Below are 6,629 nucleotides of genomic sequence, written 5' to 3'. Positions count from 1 at the left end.
ACATACAATGGAATATTATTTGGCCTTTTAAAAGGTACATAATTATAAGCCTGGGCAACGAAGTGAGACTCCATCTCTACAAAAAATACCCAAAAAATTGCTTGTAATCCCAGCTATTTGGGAGGCCAATGTGGGAAGACTGACTGAGCCCAGGAAGTCAAAGCTGCATTGAGCCATGATTGTGCCATTGCACTGCAGCCTGGATGACAGAGTTAAGACCCTATCTCACACACAAAATAATATGTAATTACAACACATGCTACAACATGGATGACCCTGAAAGAGATTATGCTAAGTGAAATAAGCTGGACGCAAAACAACAAATATATGATTCCACTTATATAAGATGGCTACAGTAATCAAATTCATAGAGCCAGAAAGTAGAATAGTGGTTACCAGGAGGTAGGGGAGAGAGAATGGGTAGCTATTGTTTAATGGATTCAGAGTTTCAGTTTGGGAAAAAGAGAAAATTCTGGAGACGGATGGTGGTACTTGTTGCATAATAATATGAATGTACTTAATGCAACTACTGAACTGTACACTTAAAATGGTTAAACTGGTAAATTTGTGGGGGAAGAAGAGTTTACTTAGCTCTTTTATTTATTTATTTATTTTTAGACAGAGTCTCACTGTCGCCAGGCTGGAGTGCAGTGGTCCGATCTCGGCTCATTACAACCTCCAACTCCCTGGTTCGCGCCATTCTCCTGCCTCAGTCTCCCAAGTAGCTGGGACTACAGGTGCCCACCACCATGCCCAGCTAATTTTTGTATTTTTAGTAGAGACAACGTTTCACCATGCTGGCCAGGATGGTCTCTATCTCCTGACCTCATGATCCGCCCACCTTGGCCTCCCAAAGTGCTGGGATTACAGGCGTGACCACTGTGCCTGGCCTATTTAGTTCCATCTATTCATTTATGCAATGATGGTCTCAGCAGTAGGTAATAGAAATATAACCTTATATTTAAAATTCATTTTTCATTTTGAAATGTTTGGGTCTTTGTCTCTTCTTCCTACTTTACTATTTTTATTTATTTATTCATTTATTTTTAACAGTGGTGGGTCTGAGATCTACCTTACTGTTTTAAATACTTAACTCTGACCAAATAGAAGATAAATAAAAATTGCATTCCCTTACTTTTCTCTAAGGCCATACTGGTATAACTAGAATTGGCTCTTTAGAATTTAGGTATCATTTATAGTAAGTTGGAGATCTGATCACAGAATGATACATGTAAGAAAGTTATAGCACAAAAAAATGCACAGATATTTTTAAAAGGACAAATTTCAGGACACTTTCCATCTGAGTTTATAAGAAAGTCCTCTTGAGTATCCTTCAAAGTTAAAACGCTCTTCCCTTCAAATTCATGAAAATATTAGGATTCATAGAACACAGTGGTCACTGGTGACATGACCCATGGTAGCTGAATTAGATTGAGTATAAATGAAGTCTTCACATATTAGTGAAGAGGTTAACAGAAGAAAGGCCAGGAAGCCACTTGAAACTCATGTCCATGGAAGGACAAATGAAGTTGATTTAACTGTTCCATTAGAAAGATATTATCCCATTGCTTAGCCCTCAGAGTGCTCATACTGCTACTTTCCTTCTTTATACCACCAGTTCTGGGAGCAAACCTCCTGGAAAAATGGAAGTATAGACTGTAAACACAAAACTGTGGGGACAGCAAAGGGGCTCTGATGCTCTAGTTGTGTCTAGATACTGTCAAATGTCCCTTGTGATGCACAATTGCCCTTAGTTGAGAACCACTAACCAAAATAAACAATATGTCGTGTTCATGCATCAGAAGACCCAATATTGTTAAGATATCAACTTTCTATAAGTTGATCTATAGACTGAATGCAACCCCAGTGAAATAGCCCACGGGCTTTTTGTCTATAGTTACAAGTGAATTCTGAAATGTATATGGAAATGCAAAGAACCTAACACAATGAAAACGATTTTGAATAAGAAGAACGAAGTTCAAGAATTTAACTACATGATTTCAAGACATGTAAAGCTACTGTAATCAAGCCAGTATGGTATTGGTCTAAAGACAGATAAGGGAGGCTGAGGCAGGAGAATTGCTTGAACCCAGGAGGTGAAGGTTGCAGTCAGCCGATATCGCGCCACTGCACTCCAGCCTGGGTGACAGAATTAGACTCTGTCTCAAAAAAAGAGAAAGAAAAAAAAAAAGATAGATAAATAAATCAGTCAAACAAAATAGAAACCCAGATACAAATAATTACATATGTGGTCAATTGATTTCAACAAAGGTGCTAAAGCAATTAAATGGAGAAAGGATAGTGCCCTTAACAAACTGTGTCAGAACAACTGTACATTTACATTTGAAAAGAAAAAAAAACCTTGATCGCCATATACAAAAGTAAACTCAAATGAATCATAGGCCTAAATGTAAAAATGCAAAACTATAAAACTTCTAGAAGAAAATAGAATATTTTTATAATCTGGATTAAGCAATGATTTCTTAGGTATGTCATTAAAAGCAAAACCATAGAAATTAAAAGCAAAACCAATAAAAATGATAATGTTTATTTACCGCAGCAAAATTTTTAAATGTCTGGTCTTCAAAAGACAGTGTTACTAAAATGGAAAGACAATCTGCACAGTGCGAGAACATATTTGCAAAGAACATATACAATAAAACTTGTATTTAGAATATGAAACTAACCCAATGAACTCAGTGAAACCCAAACAACTCAGTGGAAAATGGGCAAAAGATTTCAACAGACACTTCACCAAAAATATGTAGATAATAATCAAGCACATGAAAAAAAAAAGCTCAATATCATTAATCATTAGGGAAATTTAAATTAAAAAAAATAAGATTTTACACCCACTAGAATGGCTATAATAAAAAAGATGTACAGTAACGAGTATTGGGAAGGATGTGGATAAATGAGAACCTTCATACATTACTAGTGGGAATGTAAAAGGTATAACCCTTTTGGAAAACAATTTGGCAGTCTCTTTAAAAGCATGCCTAGTGTTATATGCCCCGAGAAATGTACCCAAGAGAAATGAAAGACGTGCACAAATAATTATAGCAACTTTATTTGTAATAGCCATAAAACTGGAAACAACCAAACGAATGGTGAATTAATAAAGTGTAGCACATTCATGCAATGAAATACTACTCAGCAACAAAAGAAAATGAACTACTGATACCCACAACAGCATAGATAAGTTTCAAAATAATTATGCTGAGTGAAAGAAGCCAGACAACAACAAAGAGTAGATACTATATGATTCCATTTGCACGAAATTCTAGGAAATGCAAAGTAACATATAATGACAAAAGCAGAGGGGTGGGAAGGAGGAATTGAAAAAGGGCAGAAGGAAACTTTTTGGGGTGATGGATGTTTGTCATCTTGATTGCAGGGATGATTTCACAGGTATATACATATGCTGAAATTTCAAATTGCATACTTTAAATTTACCCAGTTTATTGTATGTCAATTATATCTCAATAAAGCTGTAGAGCAGCAATAACAAAGAGATGGCTAGACAAGCATATTACAGTAGTTGAAGTCTGATGTTAGAAATTCATTGAATCTTCTCTGAAGTCTTTGTCCTCTGCAGTTGTCTGCAGGTTTCAGGCTATCCACCTACATAGAACGTGCAATCTGCTGGGCTTCAAAAGCACACATTGAGGCAGATGGCCAACAGCTGAAAATTCACTTAATTTCCTTTTTTAAATAGTTATATACTTGAAAAAGGATCGACTTTCAATTAAATCCTCACAGAAAATTTCTATCACAGCATGGGATTCACTTCAATAAAGCATCTTCCCAGCATCATAAATCTGCTTGTGTCCTTCTGGCAAAATTTGCTTCCCACTCAACCTGGCTTTGTTATCTGGTCAAGCCAGACAAAAATTCACCTCCTGTGTAAAGCTGTCTCTGATCATCTGCCTTTTTTAATTTTTAATTTTTTTATTTTTTATTTTTATTTTTTGAGATGGAGTCTCACTTTGCCACCCAGGCTGGAGTGCAGTGGTGTGATCTCGGCTCACGGCAACCTCCATCTCCCTGGTTCAAGCAATCCTCCTGCTTCAGCCTCCTGAGTAGCTGGGATTACAGGCACACCGCAATGCCCAGCTAATTTTTTTGTATTTTCAGTAGAGATGGAGTTTTACCATGTTGACCAGACTGATCTCGAACTCCTGACCTCAAGTGATCCACCTGCCTTGGCCTTCCAAAGTGCTGGGATTAACAGGCATGAGCCACCGTGCCCGGCCTCATCTGTCTTTTAGCACCATAGAGAGGTACCATTAATCACTGGTTTATATTGCCAGCATGTAGGGGCTGTAATATGGTACCCCAGCCCCACCTCCCTACCCCCATCATTATTTTTTCCTTAAGAAAATAAGCTTGCCACTTAGAATTTAAACTTTACAATTAAGATAAACTGATTTAGAGAATAAATGGAGACACTTGAAACAGTCACAAGGATCCCCAAACCACACTATAACCTGACTGAAAGTATTAGCATATCAGAGACAGAAAAAGAGGTGTACCTAAGAAGGGAGGATAATCATCAGTGGACACTTACTGTCCAGGAAAAAGAATCCATGTGTACCCCTTGATGCTCTGAAGCTATCAAATTATTTGAAATTTACAATCCACTAATTAATTCCTCTTGCTGTAGATTCAAGTTTCAAAAACAACCTTTAGGCTGTAATTTGGCTCTCAAATGTGGCACATATACCAAGAGATATTTTGCTGGGATCATAAAAGAGAGTCTAGTTCCCTAAGATGTTAAAATTCTCATTATAAATTAATAATTTGTTATTCTGGGTTTATAGAGTAGTCCTGTGATTTATCAGTTTAAAAAACAGTCTTGTCTGGGTGCAGTGACTCATGCCTTTAGTCTCAGCACTTTGGGAGGGTGGGGTGGGAGGATTGCTTGAAGCCAGGAGTTTGAGACCAGTCTGGCAACATAGCAAGACTCCATCTCTACACAAAATAATTTTTAAAAAGTAGCCGGAAATGCTGGTACACAACTATGATCTCAGCTACTTGGGAGGCCAAGGCAAGAGGATCCCTTGAGCCCAGGAGTTGGAGACTGCAGGGAGCTATGATTGCGCCACTTCACTCCAACCTAGGCAACCCAGTGAGACTCCATCTCTAAAAAAAAAAAAAAAAAGAAGAAAAAGAAAAAGAAAAGAAATAGACTTAACAAGTTAAAGACCAGATTTTGACATATTTTCCAAGATAATGCCACTTTCTATGGCTTGTTAGGGAAGTCAGCTTTCCTTGGAGAGAGAGAGAGAAAGAGAAAGACGTCTACAGTTCATCTTTCTGTTATAGCAGTTACTCCATACTCCAGTTACTGAAGCGTATTATAGAACTATAGATTCTGAGTTACCTGAGGGTAGTTTTGTATCCAGTTTGTGCTGGCCTCCACCATCACTGCTCAATAAATAACACCAAAATGAACTGAATTTGGATAATGTGCAGAGCTGCTTTTTTCACATTTTTTAGTTGCCTGAGAGTTAGAAAATCGTACCAAAAACACCACTCCCCAAGTATAACCTCTAATACACTAACACTCATTAAACCTCTAACACTATAGCTAAAATTGTTATGTTTTTTAAAGAATGCTAAACTGGGGAATTGATTTTTAAATGAAGGGCAAAGTAGCACTAACCTCAGTCAAGTTGCTGTAACTGTTTCATTTGGGAACTGTGAAATTTTATAAAACCATTTCAAGATTTATCATTACATCAATGAAGATGAATATAGGTGTACTTTGTCAGATGAGTAACTATTAAGGAAATCATGAATGTTTGCTATCTATTTTCACAATTAAACCACAATTTAGAGGATCAAATTCTAACCCTACAAACTTTTCTTTTAACCAAAGACAGGGAGAAAAGTCATACTCTTGTGATAAGGAGTCATAATTCATTTTAAATTCTGCAGGATTAATGCTGCTTTCTACATGAAAAGAATTTACCCTGTGTATGTCAAGTGATTAAGGAGCCTTGGAATTATAAACACACATTCAGATTAATTTTTTTGTTCTAAGCTTTAAGTAAAATTTCAAAGTATTTTATAAAATAATTAACATCCCATATACTTTTTTTAAAAAGTAATTATGTCTATAAAAGTAATTTGTATCAGGTAATAAAAATTTTACTTTATAAAAAATCAAACAGCGAATACGTTTTGCTTAATTATTTCATAGGAGCAGTAATTTATTATGGGTTTCTTAAAAGACATGTGATTCATCAAAAAGCTTATACACCATGATCAAGTGACCTTCATCCCTGGGATGCAAGGTTGGTTCAGCATACGCAAATCAATAAACGTAATCCAGCATATAAACAGAACCAAAGACAAAAGCACATGATTATCTCAATAGATGCAGAAAAGGCCTTTGACAAAATTCAACAGCCCTTCATGCTAAAAACTCTCAATAAGTTCGGTATTGATGGAACATATCTCAAAATAATAAGAGCTATTTATGACACACCCACAGCCAATATCATACGGAATGGGTAAAAACAGGAAGCATTCCCTTTGAAAACTGGCACAAGACAGGGATGCCCTCTCTCACCACTCCTATTCAACATAGTGTTGGAAGTTCTGGCTAGGGCAATCAGGCA

This window comes from Mandrillus leucophaeus, unplaced genomic scaffold (assembly GCF_000951045.1).
Source record: "Mandrillus leucophaeus isolate KB7577 unplaced genomic scaffold, Mleu.le_1.0 Scaffold1292, whole genome shotgun sequence".
Taxonomy (NCBI): domain Eukaryota; kingdom Metazoa; phylum Chordata; class Mammalia; order Primates; family Cercopithecidae; genus Mandrillus; species Mandrillus leucophaeus.
Note: the sequence above shows the minus strand (reverse complement) of the source record.